Raw genomic sequence first — 23243 nt, 5'->3', positions numbered from 1 at the left:
TCAAAACCAAATTAATACTTTTTGTTTAATTGAATGATAATTTAAACTCAATATTGACTTGTAGTACTTGAGATCGACATTCGGGGAATTTCCCCATTACTACTATAAAAGGCAAAATAGTACACTTGCTATTTTTCCGATCAAGTTTTTGGCGCCGTTGCCGGAGACTGCCAAAATATAGAGTTTAATTTTAATTTCAATTAAAATTTTATTGCTCTGCAATAAAATTATTTTTCTGTCATTTATATATTTTCATTCACTAATCCGTGTATGTGAGGAGAGCCCTCAGCAAAATTTCTTTTTAACGCAAAAATCGAGAGAACCCTTCACCGAAGAGGCAGAGAACAAAGAGTGGATTCTACAGAAGAAAGTACCTCTGATCACTCAGAAGTCAAGGAACCAATGGCTGAAGTTCCTCCAATTCCACCTCCTCCACCTCCGGAAAGACTCCTGGGTGACTATGGAGGTGCAAATGCACCGGGTGATCGACTGACCATTGTTAACCATCCAGTGAATGTGACAAATTCTCAACTACATCCTAGCACGATCAATCAATTGGAAAGAAAACCTTTCACCGGAAAGGTTAATGAAGATGCCAACAAACACCTGCAAAGATTTCTGACCATGAGCACCACCTTGAAAATTGATGGTCATACTGATGAAGCAAAAAAATTAAGAATGTTCCCGTTCACTTTAGCTGAAGACGCGGAAGAATGGTTCTATTCTCTTCCTACCGGTAGTATCACATCTTGGGAGGAGATGGAAACTGCATTCTTAAATGAGTACTTTCCAGCATCAGTATTTCTGAGAAAAAAGTATGAAATATTGAACTTCAAACAGAAAGATGGTGAGTCTTTAGGAGATACCTACAAAAGATTCAAAAGGGTCATGGTAGCATGCCCAACTCATAATATGGATCAGACTGAACAAATGCAGATGTTTGTTAATGGGCTGAAAATAAAGACAAAATAGTTAATTGATACAGCAGCCGGTGGATCAACAAATTTCTCAACAGCCACCGGTATTAAAAGGATCATTGAAGCGATAGCCGCAAATGAGCATCTGGAATTATATGATAGGCGTACAAGCAAACTTGAAGGAGTCATTGACCGGAAAGTAGAAGCAAATAAAATCCGTTTGGAAGAGACAGTCGTTGCTGAAGTGGAGAAGAAATTGAAAACGATGAATATAGGTACTCAACAGGTAGCTCAAATTCAACCTGCTCAAACCATCACTTGTGAAATCTGTAATGGACCTCACCAGACTGTGTATTGCTTTGCAACTCCTCAACAAATTGAAGGGATAAAGTTCTTACAGCAGAATAACCCCTACTCTAACACTTACAATCCAGGTTGGAAGAATCATCCAAACTTCTCCTAGAAAGATCAGAAAGGGAATGTCCCACAACGGGGTCAAGGTCAATATCAGACTCAATATCAACAACAACAAGCTCCAAGGAAAGCAGACTGGGAGATTGCCATTGAAAACATAGCAGCTCAAAATAGGCAATTTGAAGAAGAGACGAGAAACAATCAGAAAAACACCACCGCTTCTCTAAAGAATATTGAAGTTCAACTGGGGAAGATAGCACAACAACTAGCAAGTTCTCGAACACCAGGTTCCTTACCAAGTGAAACAGTTCCAAATCCAAGAGGTCAAGAAAATATTAATACTGTCACGACGAAACAGAAAAAGGCTGCTAAAAAGAAAAAAGTTATATCACCGGGCGAGCCGATTGAAGAGGAAATTACAAAAGAGACTAAACCGGTGATTAAGTTGCCCTACCCTCAGGGAGTGACAAAGAAGGAACCAAGTGAGTCAGACTTGGAGAAATTCATGACAATGTTTAAAAAGGTTAAGGGTCATGTGTCTTTGTTTGAAGCACTTGAAAGGATGCCCATGTACAAGAAATTCATGGAAGAGGGAATGGCAGAAAAGAAACCAACAACAGAAGAACAGGTAGCCTGGAAAGAAAAGTATAGTGCAAACTCACTGGGGCAGAAAATTCCTAACAAACAAAAGGATTCGGGAACGGTAACAGTACCATGCACAATTAAAGAAAGAACCTTCAAAAAGGTACTAATAGATTCTGGAGCTAGTGTGAGTCTGATGCCATTATCAATTTATCACAGGTTGGATATTAAAAATGTCAGTGATATAAAGACCAATCTGAAGTTTGCGGATCACTCAAGAAAGGATGCATATGGTATAGTAGAAGACGTACTGGTAACAATAGAGGACTTGACTTTTCCTGTTGATTTTGTAATCCTAGACATACCTGAAGATGATGAGGCACTCATCATTCTGGGTTGATCTTTCATGCAGACAAGTCGATGCAATCTCGACATGGATCAGGGCACGTTAACCTTGAAAGTTCACGACAAAGAGATAACATTGAAGGCTATTGAAGACCAGGATCTAGAGGAAGATACAAAATCTCACTATCAAGTAGGCTTAATCAGGACAAAGGAGAGAAGGCAAAGTAACATACCAACATCAGAGAAAGATACAAGAAGGCCCTCTCGACTCTCATCACTGGCATTAGCCACCCTGAATGGAAAGACTCCTACCTTAATTCCAAAAACCAAGAGAAAGAAAAGAAAACGAAAACAAGGTAAGAAGGTGGAGGTTAAAGAGGACTTGTGGCACAAAGGAATCCATACGGATGAAAGAGAGAACTTCCTAGTTTTGGACAAGAGGTGCAACAAGGTTTGGAGGCTGAAGTACCCCCCATAACAAGGGGAATGAACCGTCGAGCTATGCGACGTTAAACGAAGTGCTTCATGGGAGGCAACCCACGTGTTCCTAGTTCTAATTATTATTTGTGTTTGTTTGTTATTTTAGGTTTGCACAGTGCCTTGCATAAAAAGGCGAAGGTACTCACATGGCCGTCCGTGTTAGCTGACACGACCCGTGTCAGTCCTGCAGATTTGAGATTTGTTTGAAAATTTTGAATTTTGTATGGTCATGTCGCACTTCCCGATCCAGCCGCCCTCAGTAGGGCACTGTGAGTCACCCTCCTTCTATCTTGTTCGAAAACATTGAGGCCAATGTTTATTTCAAGTGTGGGGGAGGTTTTACTATGCTTTTTGCATTTATTTTTGTTGATTATTTCCCAATTTTTAATTTTTACCATTTCACATTTGGTTTATTTTTACTATCAGGTATCATGTGCTGCATGTGTTTCACGGTCTTGGTGTATTGCTGGATTAAGTGATGACCATGAGTGGTGGTGGAAGAAAGGATCACTCCATTTACAGTTGCTTGTTGTGAAGGATCTTCCCAGAAAGTCGATACTGCTGAAAAAAAGATTGGACGCAACTTCTAAAACTCAACTAACATAAGTTCCTTGTGCATTCCGAGTTGAGTAAGAAGCCACATCATACTCGAAGTATTGTGGATGCTGTAAAGCTTTACCTAACATGGTGAGTGTATAAAAAGCCAAACACATTTGTCATCATGAGTTGATATTGAATATTATGAATTAGGAGTGAAAACACTTTAACCCCGAGAGACTTGGTGAGAGTGTGATGTAAGCTGATAGGTGAAGTGGTACCTCGATGAGGAAGTGCGGCTGAAAACTCATTAGGAAAAGAAGGAACTATAAAAGGGAGAGTGAAGGCGTTGGCGAAAGATCTCAGCAGTATCATGGTAAGAATACAAATTTTGGGAAGTGACACTTTGTCATATAGGACATTACTTGAGGACAAGCAATGAGCTAAGTTTGGGGTTGTGATCGGTCACCATTTTCACTATATTTTCGTTGCTTATCCGACAAGAAACCAAGAACTTTGAGACACTATGTACGCATTATGGTACCTTTAAAGTTAATTTTCATTCCCGTAAGTTATTTAAGCAATTTTATTAATTGTCAGTTTTATTTTGTGTTTTCGTGATTTTACGCGTCAGTTATCGTGTTTATGCCTTCCAAGTCCACGGAGAAGATCCAATGGACTAAATGCGAGAAAGTGGAAAGTCTTGGCGTTCGAAAAAATAACATTTTCTAGTTCAGGAGGCCTAACACGGCCACCCGTGTCACCTGACATGGGCCGTGTCAGGAGGAAGGCCAAGAAAGTACAAAAAAAGCCCAAAACAGTGGTCTGACACGGCCGCCCGTGTCAGCCTGACACGGCCGTGTCAGGTCACTTGGGGTGTGTCAGCAAGGAAATAACAAGGCAGTGGTTTGACACGGCACGTGTCAGCCTGACACTACCACCTGTGTCAGCTGACACGGCCCGTGTCAGCCTGACACTGACCGTGTCAGCCTAAAACGCTAATTTTCCAATTTTCGGGCTAGTTCACCGGGCTTGAGCCGCATGGACATTTTGGAGATTTCCACCTTCTTCCAAGGGATTTTCACTATATAAGGAGAGTTTCTACAAGAGAAAAGATCATCTTGGAATACGGCAAAACACAGTATTGTGAAGCAATCAAGTATTACAGAGATCAAGGCATTTGGAGAGCTGAAGATATTCATGAGCGGGAGCGATTGAAGATCAAAGTCATCTAATTACTTAGAATGTGTAATTTTTATCTTGAATTTTTTTAAACAATATGAGTAGCTAAATCCCCCAATGCTAGGGGGGTGTCCCTGATTTAGAATTGTAATGAATTTGAGTTTACATTTGCATTTATAATATTGTTTTTACGGTAACCTTTTGATGTGTTTATTGCTTTCTCTTTCGGGCCAATTGAGATTGATTTGTGGTTATCAATTAGGCTGGACCGCCATTGATAAGTTTTTCATAAGGTTATTATGCAGTAGATATCACCTAGGACTAGGGGTACCCTGTATGAACCAGAGTATTCTTGATATTATACAGCTTAACTTCACCCTAATTGGCTATGGACCTAGGAATTAGGGTAGAATGATTAAAGGTTTTCTCACCAAGGAATTGGGAGAAGATACCCTTGAGAACTGGTAGTAATTTATATTTGTTGATGCAATAGTGACTCAGAATTGTTACAAGGATAAATCACACACCTTCCCTGGCATTGTTCCTTTTTCTCTATAAACCCTTATTTTCATCCTTCTTTACCTTTACTGTTATTATTATATTTTTACACTCAAAACCAAATTAATACTTTTTGTTTAATTGAATGATAATTTAAACTCAATATTGACTTGAAGTCCTTGAGATCGACATTCGGGGAATTTTCCCATTATTACTATAAAAGGGAAAATAGTACACTTGTTATTTTTCCGATCACAAGAAATGCATGCTAAAATGATTTTTTCCACAACATAGATTTCAAATGTAAGGAATTAATGGCATGAAATATATGTGATTAAGAAATCAAACATGATATCATTATAAACATATAAATCAAAAAACACTCAAGGGTAATCAATGAAATTTATGGAAGTGAACAACCATGAAATTTATCATACATAAAAATATATCACACAATCTTTGATTATAAACATGTGATCAACGAGTCATGGATAAGAAACAAAAACATTTTAAGAATAAGAGATTATTTGAGAACGATATTACCTCATAAGATGATAGACGGAGAATGCACTCAAATGACACAAAACTTTTAAAAGATGGTTAAAATCAAATATAAGTAATGCACGCAACAACATATATTAGGCAAGATTTGAGATATCGAGGATGACCGATTCCTGATGAATATTGAAAAATGGTTCAGTCACAAGAGGTTTTGTAAAAATACAGGCAAGTTGATTTTTACTATCAACATGCTGAAACACGAGATCGACTTTTTCAACATGGTATCCTAGGAAATGGTGACGTATCTCAATGTGTTTAGTACGATAATGTATGACATGATTTTTGGTTAGATTGATCGCACTAGTATTATCGCACATTATCGGAATACGTTAGAGTTCAATATCGAAGTCAAGTAGTTGTTGTTTAAGCCATAAAATTTGAGAACAACTACCGGTTGTGTCGTATCTCTCCTCTACAGTTAAGAAAGAAAAACGGGCTTTCTTCTTACTATGCCAACTAACTAAGGAGTTGGAAAAGATATGGAAAGTTCCACTAGTACTCTTCCTATCCAATTTGCAATCGGAAAAATCGGAATCAGAGTAACCAACCAAACTAGACCTGTTATCCTTGGAAAACCAAAGCCCATACTTAGAAGTACCATGAATATATCTAAGGATTCACTTTAAAGATTTTAAATGAGATTCATTAGGAGCAGATTGATATGGAGCCCACATGCATACACTACATATAATGTCAGACCTATATGCAGTAAGATATAAGAGTGATCCAATCATACCTTTATACCTTTTGACGTCCATTGTAGCGGGGTATTCGTTACCTTTAGATTTATTGACTAAATCAAAAGTAAACCATACAAGTCAAGTCACCACCGCACTTCTATTTATCCAAAGGAAAGGTTAGAAAGCGAACAAAAACCGAGAAGTTTTATCGAATCAAAACTAATAAAAATGTCAGAGATCGGGGTAAGGGGGTTGGTTATGCAATGGGAAGGTGTTAAGCACCCAAAACATCCTAGGTACTCCGAGGGAGCCCTTTTCACATTTGTTGTAAGGTTGGTATTTTTGTGAAAATTTGTTTGTGCAAACATGATTGAGGAGATGAGAGAAGAATGTACAAATTATTTATAATTTTATGTTTGAATGGATAAACCCATCGCCTACGTACCATCTTAAAAAAGATTAGGATCAAAACCTCGTAATTCGGGGTAAAAATCTCAAAACGAATTGGTGAATTGATTGGTCCAAAAGCCTTAAGGTCTTTTGTTATCCAAGGGAGAAAACTCAACCTAAAACCACAAATCCACCATGTGAGGATAGCTTCAACATGCTAGTGAGGTGTTAACCCTATAATAAGCATGGAAGACTCGTTGTCCATCACTAAGGATATAGGTGAGTACTATATCTACCTCAAGGATAACTCAAACCTAATAGCTAAAGGTTATGAAAAGTTTTTGATAAGAAAGTGGCCATTGAAACCACAAAAAGAATTTGAATGAGTTATATTTACCAAAGAAAAGTATATACAAAATATGGTCAAAGTTGACTTAAAGATTCAATTCAAAATAAGTGTTATGAAAAGAAAGTTTGAAAATCAAAAGCAATAATGCTTAGGTTTCTAATGTTTGAAAAGAAGTGTTAATATTTGCACAAAAGTTTTGGCTTGGGTTAGAGTGGAGGAAAGAAGAAGAATGGCTAAAGTCCTAATCATACAAGAGATGAAGGGAAAGAAATAAAACCACAAATGGAGTTCCCTTCTTGAGATCATATTGATGATCCAAGTAGCTCCCATCCTTTGGAATAAGCAAGCAAATAAGTGTATACTCAAGCAATCAATCAATCAAGCAAAGCTCTTAGAAATCCTCCAATGGCTCTTAGATCTCTCTCTTTAGACGCTCATGACAATGGTTTTTCACTTAGGCTCAATGTTGGAATCCCTAGCACAAGAACACACACATCAAAAAGTTCTATAAAGCAAACAAAGAATGGACAAGAAGGGGTTTAGAAATTGGTCCTTTCAAAGTCCTCTTCAACATTAAGCATTCTAAAGGCAGGAGGCCTAGTTGCTCTTTGACTTTTAAAGCACTCTAAAGGCTTAATGCCTAGTTGCTCTTTAACTCCATTTTGCATAGGAAAAGTCCTAAAGTCTGAGTCCTTTTTGTCTATTTTGGCATTTGGTCCACAACAATCAAAACAAAACACAAGCACAATTGTACATAGACAATTATGTACTCAAGTGAGCAAAAGGCAAATTGCATTAACATAAACATGTGCTCAAATGATAAAAGGACAAAAGCAAATGAATAATATGTACAAGAATAGTAAATTGCATAAATGTAAAGTGCAAGAATTAAATGTTAATGGTTAATGGTTAATATTAGTGTGCCATAAGGCAATTTAGCGCTATCTTAAGCAATCGTAATTGGACTTATGTAGAAGTCACAACTATCTGAGGCCGGTCAATAATAATGTAGGCAACAACACAAGTTAGAGATCTTGATTAGTGAATCAAGCTCCTACAACTTGCCATGCCAAAAGAAGAAGAGAAATGATCTTGTATTGATTTAGGTTCTTTGCTTGATTAAGAAGCAACCTATCCTTAATGCAAAGCCATTCACTTGATCCATGATCAAGATGAATTAGATTTGAATCAAGGAAGGTTAAACCTCCCATGTATCAAGGCTAACCACCAATCTTTAACTCATTGATCAAAAAAGAAAAAGAAGAAGAAGATGAAGAATAATAAAGTGCATTAATGGAAATGAAATGAGATATTCAACAAGCATTGACCAAAGATATATGAGATCAAGGTCAAACAATAGTAAACAGAAGTAAGATGAAGATTAGAAGTCAAGAAACAAATAAAATATTTTTGGTATTTTTCAAAATTAACATAATATTTGAATTAAAATAATAAAGAAAGGTCAAACTTCAAATTCACTTCAAATCAACTTTGAAAAGTCCAAGTGAATTATCCCAAGTTCAATAAGGTCAAACAGAGTTTGACAAAAAAATTCAGAATTTTTAGAAGTCAGAAACTATTTTTAATCAATTAAAAATGCATAAAAATGACCTAATTGAATTAAAATCTCAAATAAATCTCAAATCAATTAATAAATTGATGAGAATACTTTTCATAGATCTATCATCATTCAAAGAGGTTGGAAAAATATTTTTGTATTTTTTGAATATCAAAGACTATTTAAAATAAATTCAAAATAAGCAGAAAAGAGAAAATTCATAAAAATTATCAAATGATAAAATAAAAAATATTAAAATATATTTTAAAAACTAGAAATTAAAAGAAGAAAAATACAATTGGTCTCACATTTTTTGGACCAATAATGAAGGAGATATGATTTTTTGAAATGAAATGAAATTTAAAAAATAAAATGAAAATGAAATCAGAAAATGAAAAATATGGAAAAACACGGAGCGTTGGATGAAGCTCATTAAATGAGCTGGCAAATCAAATGGAACACATGGGCGCATCCACCATGCGCTTCAGTCAACTGAATCACGCACTGCCTATTAAAAGTCATAACATGGAATGGCTATGATCTGATCTGGAAAACAAAACGCACGGCCATGATTTAATCTGGAGACCAGACGGTGATGTGAACCACCGTCTTCTCCGGCCAACCTCCGACGACAGCCAAAATTTGCAGAGATTAAAAGTTCATCAAATACCACAATCCAAGTATCAAATGAAAGCTGGGGTGATGTACATCACCCCTGTACCAACCAAATTCACTCTTGGCTTCCATAGAAAGAGGAATCAGAGCTTGAATTTTATGGTGTTCAATTGGAACTTATTGGATTTCAACAATTCAAAGCTCAAAATGATTGCCTCTATGGAGAGGACTTCAGACAACCCAGCAACAACAAGAAATATGCAATATATAAGTAGATTCGAAGAAAATAAATTTGAATGTAAACCTCTGAAATGGAGAGCTTGAGAGCACGATCTCTTGATGCTTAAGCTTGCAGTGTGTTCTATGGATCAAGGTGAGCAAGGCTTAGGAACTGTAGATCTAAAAATCAATCAAGGAAATTGAAGTTTAGATCTAAAAAATTTTGAAAGAAATGGTGAGTTCCTTTGAGTATGGTTGAGGAATGAATCGTGCAGCATGTAAGGCGCCCTTAGGTTGTGTAAATGAGAAGCATGAGGCACTTATTTATAGCAAGTTGTAGTTGATATGCATGAACAAAGCATTGTGTAGAACCTCAAATTTGCACCCTTCATTCATGCATTCATTTCATTTTTAGGTCATTAACATTACGCTAACATTGCACAGTACATTGCATCTCATCAGTCAAGACTGGCATCAAGAGAATTCATCTGTGCCAAGAGACCAAGCAGTTCCTTGAAAAGAAGCCACATGAGTATTCTAGAGAGCTTATATGAACCAAGGTTCATTTTGAAGCAATTTGACCAAGTGCTAGAGGCTCAAAGTCCACAGTGCAGTTTCATGTCATTTGGGGCCCATAAAAGTCAATTGAAAGTCAACTGAGGGCTAGGAGATGGAGAAATGGTTTGAGACACTTCATCCATGTTCAAGAGAGGCTTATTCATCATGTCAAACTCATACCTTGGAGATTTTGAAGCCAGAGCAAAAGTTCCCAAAATGGAAAGTGACCTGTAATTCCAAGTTTCCAAAAATGGCAAGTTTTTGGACCACTTTCAACTCAACTTTCCAACATCAAAGAAGCTTCAAATGAAATTTTGTCCAACATGAAAGTTGAAGACCTCTCTCTCCCATTTCCAAAAAGTCCAAGTTCATGAGCATCTGATGAATGGTTGAAGAGTTATGATCAAATCATCACCAAGTGTGCATGAAACTTCAAAATGCCATAACTTTTGATCTAAAACTCCAATTTGAGTCCCTCTTTTTGCATTATGCTCCTCATGACATATATTTTCCAAATCATTCATTACATGGCATGAAATGTATTCACATAATCACTTTGCCATACATGTGATTTTTGGAAGGAAAACCATGAATTTAAAATTGATACATCATATGAGTTTTTTAACTATTCCAACATGTGCATGGGTTGATTTTAGGAGTATTTGAATGGTGCATGTGCACTGTTCATGTGGGATTGCCATGCATAAGGTGAAATTGCAATTTGGTCATACACCTCTTTTCTTCCTAATCTTTCATTAGCCTTGGCCTAATTACAATTTCAGCATAATTAACAGATGGTATAAAGGCTTAATGGTAACTGTCTTGCTCATTACACAAAGTTTCAGATCTAGAATCCTCCCTCACTCTCAATTTTCACTCTCTTGATTTTTCAAAATTCTACACATAAACCTTGGTTTTTCTTACATAATCATGAGTATGGAGTGTTACTGAGCATGATTCAACGTGTAGTTTCGTGGAATTCCTCTCAAATTCATGCATACCACAAGCTTGAAGGCATTAATGGAAACTCCAAATTGAGCTTGATTCAGGTCTCTTCACGTGCCATTTCTTGCATCCAACTTCAGTGGAGCTCAAAGGAAGTGAATCTGGAAAGCTGGGAGCCTTGAGGACATTGTTTTGGTCACTGCTCTTCAAACAAGGTGATTTTTGACCTTCATTTTTCTCTATTTTATTGCCATAGTATTGTAGATATTGACTCCCTGATCACACTGATATAAATTTCGTGGAATTTGGTTGAGAAATGATTAAGTTATGTTGATTTAAAGTTTGAAATGCCAAGAATGTTTTCCTTCGATTCTCATTATCCATGGCTTGTTATGATTAAGTGATGCTGGATTTGTGTTGTGCTTGTTGTAATCTTTCGAATGGTGTACGATTTACTAAATTCTGAAGAAAAAAATTAATGGAGCTACTGTTCAGCCACCGTCTTCTTGAAGAAGACGGTGGAAACCACCGCTGGGAATAGTCCCCTCCGCCGTCTGCAATTGATGAGGCTAGGGCTTACCTGTACATCCACGTGTGCGTCTCGCTGGCGCTTCCATTAGCTCAGATCCTTTGACTTGGCCACGCCTGCATTGACCAATGATGTGGCTTGCCACATCAATTAATGGAACGCTGTGTTTTAGACGCGCTTCCTTCAGCCTTGCCACGCTTCGATTCCTGGCTTTTGCTTATTGTGTTTTTATTCTCTTTTTCCAGCGCCTTTTTTTATGCACCCAGTTCGATTCCAGTTGAGGACAGTTTTCAAATTAATCCCACATTTTCCATTTCCCTCTTTATTTTCATGTGTTTTCTTCATTATATTTCAATAAATTTTATCCAACTTCAAAAATCCATAACAAATTGAAAACTCATCCAATAATTCCAGATTTTTTCTTACATGATCCTTGAAATGTCTATTATTTTATGGTATTGATTTTATGATTTTACCATGTCTGGATTTTTAATTGTGTTGAATTGATTGAACATGTATACAAATGGACCATGCCTCATTCAAATTGGTGTGAAATGCTCAATACTTGTCCAATTGCCATGAAATTTTATATGCTGCTTCCTAACATGTTGTAGGATGTTTGAGATTTTATTTGGCATTTTTAGCATTTTCCTTCTCTGTTTGGGACACATGAATGTTTGGTGTGACAATGTGTGTCACACATGTTGATGCCGATACTTGTTCATTTTCATTGCCTTATCAAATGAGCTTCTCTGATTATAATTTTTGGCATGATGTTTGTGTTGGACATGTTGTATGCTCATAAAAATTCCCAGAATTGTTTGAGTCATTTGTGATTTAATGTGCATTTTCTCACTTTGTATGTCCAATTGATGATCATGTTGTGTGTCTTGCCATATCTTGCTCATGAGATGACCTTGCTTAGTGCTTTCGACTTGGTCCTTTTTAGGACATGTTCATGATAGATTAAATATGCTACATGTTGAGAATAGGTTGCTGTTTTGACTTTTTGCCTTACCTTTGACCCTAGCCTTGGTGCTAGTGGTTTGTACTCATCTTTTGAGTTTTGCATTTCAGGTTCAAGCTATTATCCCTAGTGGTTGATGCAATATCAATTCATGAGATGCCAATTATTTTGGGTTGACTAACCTTGCTGTTTGTAGGTCATTTGAAATGATGAAACAATTTGAATGCTTGCCCATAGAGCCTGTTTTGTGTGCATATTGGGAAGTTGTAACACTGTTGGCTGTTGGTTGTTTGTCTGAACATAGTACTGACTTATTTGCTTTTCTCACAGGTACCTTAGTAGCTTTAACTCATTGTTTGAGTTGCTTTGATTTGCTTGTGGTTGGCATACCACCTAGGTAATGACCTCTACTCTCCATGTAGTCTGGAAGACCTGTCATTTTCTTTTGGCAGGCACCTGTCTGAAGCCCTCCTTAAGAGGCAATGTTTGTGCTTGTTTATCTTTGTGCCTTGTACTTCAAGACCTCCTAAGTGAAGAGGCATTGGCAGATAGAAGGGATGTGCAATCCATCCCCTACTATTCAGTTGAATCTTTCATCTTGCTCGCACTACGTACTGATGCATTTTGAATAAACACCCAAGATCCTTGTATATAGAGTCAGTCAAGTGGAGTAGAGTCCCACATTCTGGACTCCCACGTTTTCATTGATTGAAGCTCACCCAGGCCCGGGTTAAGAGCTATGAGGTCCAATCCTCATTATCTTTCATCTGCTCACCCTGACGGTCAATGTCAGTGGTTAAGAGCCCTCAGATATCCTTCCAGTTGGCTTGTTTGTCGAGGTTGATATGACCCCTCGACTAAAGCCCAACCTTGATGTTTGAGCCCCTTGTTGGTGTGTTTACTTCATGTCGTGTGTGTTTGTATGTGGTGTGATTGTATCCCCATAGGATTGCTAGACTTCGCATAGTCTCGTTTGCATGTCAATTAAGGTAGCACGGTTCCTTCGTCTAGGACTTCCTTTCTTGCGTGAGCTTTCCTAAAACACAAACAAACATTATCCCCTCTTAAGGACACGTTAACTCCTTCTACTACAGGTGAGTAAGTCTCCAAAGGTCGAGCATCCGGTAGGTTGCGTAGTAACGTTGTTCACATAAAAAACACAAAACAAATAGCAATAGTTTAGCCGAACTACGACAACTCTGAATCTCATACCAGATGAGGTACGTAGGCAGGAGATTGAGCTGATCTCTCCGGGCATCCTTTTCCTTTTCCACCCTCTTGTGTGTGTGTTTGGAGTCTGATGTAAGTCCAGCGATTGGCATTCGGTTTCCAGTTGGTGCTTGCTGGTTTGGAGTCTGACGTAAGTCCGGCGATTGGTAGTCGGTTTCCTGTGTGCGTTTGTTTGTTTTGCTTGGAGTCTAATGTATGTCCAGTGATTGGCAGTCGGTTTCCCGTGTTGTGAGTGTGTTTGGAGTCTGATGTAAGTCCATTGATTGGCATTCGGTTTCCCGTTGGTTTGTTTTGTGTGGAGTTGGATGTAAGCCCATTGATTGGCATTCCGTTTTCTGTTGTGTGTTTCGTTATACGTCTCAGCGTCTCGTTTCAGTGTCTTTGTTTGGCGTACGTTAGCCGAGCTACGAGTGCTCTGATTCTTTCTCTGGTTAGAGAAGATACGTATGCATAGGATGCAATGTCCTAGCGAGCACGTTCCCCTTTTCCCCGAACTACGTTGACTCTGATGTTTGTGTCTGACAAACTACGTAGGCCCAGGATGCGACATCCTGCCGAGTCATATTCTTCCGTCTTCTTTCATCTGTGTTTCATTCCAGTGCGTGCAGTGTTTGAGCAGTTATTTAGCAACCTTTCTTCTATTCTTCTGAGCGTGGATCCCGTTGAGTACGACGGATGCGTAGGGGTGCTAATACCTTCCCTTCGCATAACCGACTCCCGATCCTAGCAATCTCTGGTCGTGAGACCATTCCTTTCCGAGTTTACTTCGAGCGTTTCCTTTCCCTCCTTTGGGATAAATAACGCACAGTGGCGGCTCTGTGTCTTTTCCTGCCGGTTTTTCGCGTAATGCGACACATTGCATGGATGGAAAGAGGCTCCATGCATGGGCCTGTACAGGCGCATGGAGGGCCCAATTCCACTTGGATTTGCAAGCTTAAGCTAAATAGAATCAGAATGGACATGCAGATTGAGTGTGTTGAGCTCATGCAATGCAATTTCAATTGATTTCAAAAAATGCACCAATATGTTTATCTCTTCGAAAATGGCATTTCCAAAACTGAAGCATAGCCTTATGGGTAATGATTGGAAAGCGTTTTGCATGAGGATCCTTTTTTATGTTGACCAAAACTTCATTTGAAACTTGGAAATTGGTGAAAATTGAACATGAAGTGTAGGGTGCAAAACATGTACATGTGAAAATCTCAAAAATGGCCAAACTTCAAGCCCTTCTATTTCAATGATGAAAGATCCAAATGACAAAACCTTCAACATCTAATTTGTAGATCTTTTCAGGACAATAAATTTGGACTTAAATTTTGCATCATTTGGATTTTTTATGAAGATGTTATGGGCACTTGAAGTTGGACTTTTTCACATTTCAATGCCTTTGGTCCAAAGTGAACTATAATGTTTTGCATTATCACATGTATTTCGTTTAGGATTTTGAAAATTTGTTCAACACAACAATTTAAGTAGACATCTTAAAATTTCCAATGAATTTGATCCCACCTCAAAATCATGAAACATGAATGAGTTATGTCCTTGGGAAGTTGACCCAAAATTAGGGTTTCAGTCAAAATGACCTATAATGATTTAAAATGGATGATGACCTTCCAAGATTCAAATAAATTTTTGATGAACATAAAAGTTGTTCATATGGTTATTAAGAACATTGTTTCTCTTGGGGTCATCTCCGTTTGACAAACACATTGAAAGTTAGGTCTCAGTGTACTTCAAAATAGTCAGATGAATTGACTGATCAACTTCTCAAGTCCATGCCTCATATATTGATGAATTAACGATTGAGGACACTAAAATAAGTTCAAATATGTATGGAATGATTAATTTAAGAACTTCCCTTGATTGTACTTGATCATGGGTTGAGGTTGCTTCATGAGCAAGGCACAGTTGATGAACAAATGGATTAGGGTTTCCTTGGAACAAGCCTCAAACCCTTTGGTTTGCTTTGATCAAAATGATGAATTGAGATACTTGGGAGGCATATTTTATGGATAAGAGCTTTGGGAACCATTTCCATGCTTTCTTTCATCATCACCTAGACCTATCAATGAGTATAGGGGCCTTTATGAGCCTTGAATCTTGTGACTGCTCAAGCTACAAATAAAAGATGTTAGTGACATATTCTTGTGCTCTTGGTTAGTAAACAAAATGAGAAAAACAATAATATACAATTCAAGCATGCTTGGTGATCTCAAACCAACTCACAAGTGTTCCGACCCAAAGGTAAGGAGCCAAGATGCTATGATCCTTGAGGCAAGATGCAATGTTATGATGCCATGAGGGATCTTAGGGTCAAAATTAGGGTCCTATAGATGCCCCTATTTAAGGTCATTCTAGCCGGAGAAGTGAAGGTTAAAATCTTCGTCTCGACGAGGTAGAATGGGCTTAAATAATAACAAAGAGACGAATTTTGGTCCCTAAGAGACCTCATGATGCAAATGTACGCATGCAAAAGGGTAACACTTTATGGGGATATATGTCCACAAAGGAAAAAGAAATCAAGAGAAACTGGAAATCCATATGAGTAATACACTTAATGGGACAGAAACTCTTGGAACTCACCGGGGAGCAAAAGGGAAATAAGAATGCGTGAGCAGGTCACGACTTAAAACTTGTTGGGGCACGAAGGGATTTCCATGAAAATAAATCAATGGAAAGACTCGAGTTGACTCAACAATGCATGTATTGGGGAATATGCCTATACAGCAAAATTATCCATAAAGGATACCTCGAATAAATATCCGGACTTGGGCTGGGGATGATCCAATACGGGATGTCTCCGCCGGGGAAATATGCATGTATTGGGGAATATGCCAATACAGCAAAACCATCCACAAGGGATACTTCGGATAGAAATCCGGACTCAGATGGGGAAAAATCCACCAAAGGGTGAGAGATATCGATCATCCAAAACATCTGAGAAAAACCTAAGAAGGTATATCTCAACTCAGAAGAATCTGACTCCACAGGGGACAAAAGTCATAATAGGGAGCAGAAGGGAAGGAACACCAGGGATACCGGTTACTGGGCATATAATAGGTGACCAACCAAGCGTGAATTGGGGAATATTCCCAAAACACTCATCATCCAAAAGGAGGGCTGAAAAAGCAAACTCGACTTACAAGATGGACATCCTATTTCATAATGAAATACGAATCTTTCTCGACTGGGGAAGAAAAAGACTTCGACTGAAGAGCGCATGAGATATATTATCTATTACCGTCAGAACGTAGATAACATACTCGCATGGAGGATTATCCACAATCGGTTACTGGGTTATCAAAGGATAGATCGATCGAAAAGAACGGGCATCGGGATACCGAATACTGGGTATAAAATGATGACCAAACAAAGGGAGGAACAATCATTACCAACAAAGGGTAAATGAGAGATGACTCGCTGGGGATGCATTGACGAAAGCAATGATCCGGGAGATATATCACCGGTTACTGGGAGATATACTTAAAATGAAGGGATATCAATAGCGAATATTGGATAAAGATAACCAACAAAGAGCGGATTACATCTACCAATTACTGAGTAGAAAACCGCAGAAGAGTAACCATCATCGGTTAGGATGAAAAAATCAAGGGTTAACTCTGCAAGGGGATAAAGTGGGGTTTACAACTACCGGTATGAGGGTAGAAAACCACAAAGATAGGACTTACAACTACCGGTATGAGGGTATAAGGCCACACAACTCCGCCGGGGAAAAGATAGACAATTACTGGTTACTAAGCAATCGTTCATCTGAATTGTGGGGAAGTGCAGGGGAAATAACAAGGGTAGTCAGTCTAGGAACAAACTAGAGAGACACAAAGAAATAAGACTCACCCCAATGAGGATATAAATCAGGGGAGAAATTCCATCCCAGTACATATTTTGGGAGGAAACTAAAATAACAATCATCCACGAGGACATAACTCAGTGGGGAATATGGAAGAAAGGGTGGATACTTACTGCCTATGGGGTTGTCTCTAAGTGGAGAGATCAGACACAAACATCTGCTTGGGGAAATATATATCACCAAATAGCAGGAGATAACAAACACAGATATATGGCAAAGAATGCAACATGAATATCTGAATGTTATAATTATGCATGTATATGCAGGGTTTATGTATGATTAATGCTGACAAACAGACATATCTAACACAAACAAGTCCAAGAATCACTGGACCGACATCCGGTACTACATCTCAAGAGAGAAAGCCAGACCCATTGGAGAACATCCAATCTGACGGAGCAACAAATACCAGGAAACAATGATCTCTGCAGGGAAAGTAGAACCAATCACTCCACTGGGGATGGAAAGATAAATTTTCAACATCCACTCTGCTCAGGAGGAAACAACAAACGGGCTCTGATCAGACAATTCCACTAGGGAAGCACTGCTGATAACTGAGTCGGGTACTACCTGTAGGCGATCTACTAGGGATTAAAAGTGGGATCAACCCTGCTGAGGATGATCGAGGAGCAAATCTGCTGGAGATTAATGTAGACAAGTCCACAGGGGAGAAGCTACAAATCCACTATTAAGAAATCCTCTCATGTCGGAGATTCCCTGCTCATAGCATACCAATTTATCAATTTATAAGGGATTTTAGGTTTATCCAAACCCAGGATGACAACCATATAATTGATAACACAAATGCTTGTCTCAGACTCTCTAGGGATTTGGTGGGATGTACAACTTTCTTTTTTGCTTGCAGAGGAGACAACCTGGAAGATAAATGAAGAGGATACAAGCATGCTGGGAATATGAACATACGTCTTACCCTTTTGGAGACCATACTATCCTTGGGAGAGCATTGAAGATGTCCCAATTATCCTTTTCGTCATTGCGAATGTTCACTTTGTTTAAAAACAATTTATGAAAATTTTATTTATTTTAAAAAAAATGATATTTATCAATTAAAACATGCAAAATATTTGTTGAATAGAAACAAATAAGAGTGCAAAGAATTGGATAAAGGCTCAAATTTATTTGATGGAATGGTAGTCTGCAAATGGCAAGACTCCATGGATCTTTACAAATTTGAAATTGGTGATATATATTGGAAAAAGGGCTACATTGAACACAATGACCATTTCTCCACCAACTCTGAATCAGATGTATTTGAGGCTTCAGTTGACAATGACTGAGCCAGAATCTTTGACAGATGACAGTTGTAGAACAAAGTCTTGTCAGGATGCAGTTACTTGCCAAATCCCTAATTTTTGCCTAGATTGCCCCAGGGTGAGGCACTCAATCTAGCGGGATATATATTCATTTTCTTTTATGTCTCTAACTTTTGCCTGGATCGCCCTTTCGGGTTTTCAATCCACCGAGACGCTCATTTTTGCCTAAGTCGCCCTTTCGGGTTTTCAACCTAGCGAGCTATTCTGTTTTATTTTAGGCGAAGTATTTCTTGACTGCATCTAAATTCACAGGACGAGTGAAATCCTCCCCATCCATAGCTGTGAGCAACAAAGCACCGCCTGAAAAGGCTCTCTTAACAACATATGGACCTTCATAGTTTGGAGTCCACTTTCCCCTGGAACCGGGCGTGAAAGATAAAACTTTCTTGAGTACGATATCACCTTCTCGGAACACACGAGGCTTGACCTTCTTATCAAAGGCTTTCTTCATCCTCTGTTGATATAACTGACCATGGCACATGGCAGTCAATCTCTTATCTTCAATTAAATTCGGTTGGTCATAACGACTCTAAACCCATTCAGCATCAGTCAACTTGGCTTCCATCAAGACTCGCATTGATGGGATCTCCACCTCTACTAGGAGCACAACCTCCATGCCATATACAAGGGAGAAAGGGGTTGCCCCTGTTGAAGTGCAGACATATGTACGGTATCCATGCAAAGCAAATGGCAGCATCTCATGCCAATCTTTGTATGTAATAACCATCTTCTGGACAATCTTCTTGATATTCTTATTAGCAGCTTCAACAACCCCATTCATCTTGGGTCTATAAGGATAAGAATTATGATGTGCAATCTTGAACTCGCTATACAGCTCTTTCATCATCTTGTTGTTCAAGTTAGATCCATTATCAGTAATGATCTTGTCTGGCACGCCATATTGGCATATGAGTTGATTCTTGATAAACTTCACAACCACCTTCCTGGTCACGTTTGCATATGATGCCGCTTCAACCCACTTGGTGAAGTAATCAATTGCTACGAGAATAAACCTGTGACCGTTGGACGCTTTTGGCTCTATCATGCCAATCATGTCAATTCCTCACATGGAGAAAGGCCATGGTGATGAAATCACATTCAGAAGTGTTGGGGGAATATGAATCTTATCCGCATAAATCTGACACTTATGGCATTTCTTCACATATTTGCAGCAGTCAAACTCCATTGTCAGCCAATAATATCCTGCTCTCAACATCTTCCTAGCCATGGCATGTCCATTGGAATGAGTACCAAATGAACCCTCATGGACTTCAGTCATTAACAGGTCTGCTTCGTGTCTATCCACGCATCTGAGCAAAACCATGTCAAAATTTCTTTTATAAAGCACATCGCCATTAAGGTAGAAATTGCCAGATAATCTCCTCAAAGTCTTTCTATCTTTCACAGATGCCCCAAGCGGGTAAATCTGATTCTGAAGAAAACACTTGATATCATAATACCATGGCTTATCATCCGTCACCTCCTCTACTACAAATACATGAGTTGGTCTATCCAAGCGCATCACAGTGATATTAAGAACTTCATTCCAAAGTCTCACCACAATCATCGAGGAATGTGTAGCAAGTGCATCCGCCATCCGATTCTCATCTCGAGGAATATGATGGAAGTCAACCTCAGTAAAGAACGTTGAAATCCTCCTTGCATAATCTCTATATGGGATGCAGCCAGGCTGATTCGTCTCTAATTCACCCTTAATCTGATTAACAACAAGGGCCGAATCACCATATACATCAAGATGTTTGATCCTAAGATTAATACATTCTTCCAATCCCATGATACAGGCCTCATACTCAGCCATGTTGTTCGTGCATTTGAAAGTTAGCCTTGCTGTAAAGGGAAAATGTGTGCCCTGAGGAGTAATAATCACTGCCCCAATACCATTTCCATATTGATTTACAGCGTCAGCAAAGGTACTCGGAAGCTCTCCTCCTAACCCACGAGGTATAGGGTTCCAAAGCTATACAGTTTTTCGGACCAAGCTCTTTCCTTCCCTTCCTATGGATCTTGCGCCAAGCGCAAACCATCCTGCCCTTCAAGCCTTGGGGATCTTTACCCTCCTGAAAGAATGCACCCTCTAACAGAATGTTATTAGGTTTATCCTTTAGGGGGAACCCAAGCTGACGACGTGCCAAAATAGGGTTGTAGTTAATCCCATCACATGTACCAAGAAGAGGCACATTGGAGAATTCACCATAAGAGTCGATAATCTGCACACCATCATATATACGGTTGTACCATAAGATATCATCATTAGTGAGAGACATAAGTCTCGTGGACCATCGTAGACATCCTTTGTTCTCCTTGAAGACGACCGTCTGCGGCAAGTGTGAAATAAATCACTTATACAGCAGAGGCAAACAACACACAATGGTACCACCACCCTTTGCATTCCTCATATACAAAGAAAAGTAAGTGTCACCCAACAGAGTCGGAACGGGATTAAGAGTAGAGAAAATCCTAATAGCGTTCACATCCACAAACTTGTCGATGTTGGGGAAAAGCACTAGCCCATAGATGAGAAGTACAAATATGGCTTCAAAGGCGTTCTTACTCATGGCCTTCCCATATAAAGTAGATTGAGCAATGAGGAACTCAGAAGGGAGACCTTGAATTCCACCTTTGGTAGTCATATGAGCACCAACCAGAGATTCATCTATGTGCAACATATCTGCTATCTCTTGAGAAGTAGGAACCCTCTCTAAGCCACTGAACGGCAACTGATCCAGGATAGGTATACCCACAAGATAGGCATACTCCTCAAGCGTGGGCAAAAGCTGGAAATCCGGAAATGTGAAGCAACGGTACAAGGGATCATAGAACTGCACCAATACACTCATCAAACCTTTGTCCACTTGAGTAGCCAGAATAGATAGAAGCTTCCCATGATGAGCCTTGAAACCCAAGGGATCTAATACATAGGATGTCAAATTCCTTAGCTCTTTCAAGTCGGGTTGTCTGAAACTGTACTTCTTCGTATTCCTTCTTTGTTTATCCATGTCTGAAAATTTGCAAATAGACCTCTTAAGTTCCTTGAAAATTTTCTCATTGTTGATGATATGGATGTGTATGAATGCATGAATGCATGGATACAACAATCACACTCAAGGATCAAGCAAAGCACACCACATAAAGGTCATAGGATGGATCAAGTCATCCTTAATATCAATCATCCATTTTTGTGGATTATGGTTTACACCTTATCAACACCCAAGTTCCATTGATATTAAGGATACAAGAACGGATCAACCACGAATCAAGGGTTTATTGCGAGTCACGAGCATGGAGTCTCGGTTAAGAACCACCCAAAGGGAGTGTACTAGGGTTTAAACCTGCCAAACATGTTCTACAAGAGGTTCCCATAGTCATCATCCCATCTTTCGGATATTATTGGATAAACGACTACTCGTATTCCAAAAATATTCTCAAGAGAGACTCTTATGAGTGTAGTATCGCGTAACAATCGTATCAAATCTTACACTTGAATAACCTTCGCACTACGTCCTAGAAATAGGCCAAGATGGGCTTGGTAAACTAAGGTTCTTGGCTTCTAAGGTCTATATTGGAAAGAGTAATGTCTAACCACGACTACTCGTGTGACATTATTGATCCCAACATAACCTCCACCAAGTGAATGGGATTGCAAGTTAACTTGCTAAGGAATAAATCCACACAAGTCAACAAGACTATGCCATTCTCCTATCCTAAGTGCACTCGAGTTCGGGTATAGAACTCATCTCACAAAGATCACCAAGCATACAAGCAATTAGTATATCAAGCAATTCAATCATTACATACAATACAGTAATCCCAAATTGCACAAAAATAAATCATAAAAATAATATACAATATAATACAACAAGTATGAAAAGTAGGCAAAACCCATTAGGCAAATCATCCCTAGCAGAGTCGCCACTTTTCTGTAGCGGGGTATTCGTTACCTTTAGATTTATTGACTAAATCAAAAGTAAACCATACAAGTCGAGTCGCAACCGCACTTCTATTTATCCACAGGAAAGGTTAGAAAGCGAACAAAAACCGAGAAGTTTTATCGAATCAAAAACTAATAAAAATGTCAGAGATCGGGGTAAGGGGGTTGGTTATGCAATGGGAAGGTGTTAAGCACCCAAAACATCCTAGGTACTCCTAGGGAGCCCTTTTCATACTTGTTGTAAGGTTGGTATTTTTGTGAAAATTTGTTTGTGCAAACATGATTGAGGAGATGAGAGAAGAATGTACAAATTATTTACAATTTTGTGTTTGAATGGAATAACCCATTGCCTACGTACCATCTTAAAAAAGATTAGGATCAAAACCTCGTAGTTCGGGGTAAAAATATCAAAACGAGTTGGTGAATTGATTGGTCCAAAAGCCTTAAGGTCTTTTGTTATCCAAGGGGAAAAACTCAACCTAAAACCACAAATCCACCATGTGAGGATAATTTCAACATGCTAGTGAGGGGTTAAC

Source organism: Lathyrus oleraceus, chromosome 7 (genome assembly GCF_024323335.1).
Source record: "Lathyrus oleraceus cultivar Zhongwan6 chromosome 7, CAAS_Psat_ZW6_1.0, whole genome shotgun sequence".
Taxonomy (NCBI): domain Eukaryota; kingdom Viridiplantae; phylum Streptophyta; class Magnoliopsida; order Fabales; family Fabaceae; genus Lathyrus; species Lathyrus oleraceus.
The sequence above is the reverse complement of the archived record's forward strand: the minus strand, read 5'-3'. Positions refer to the sequence as shown.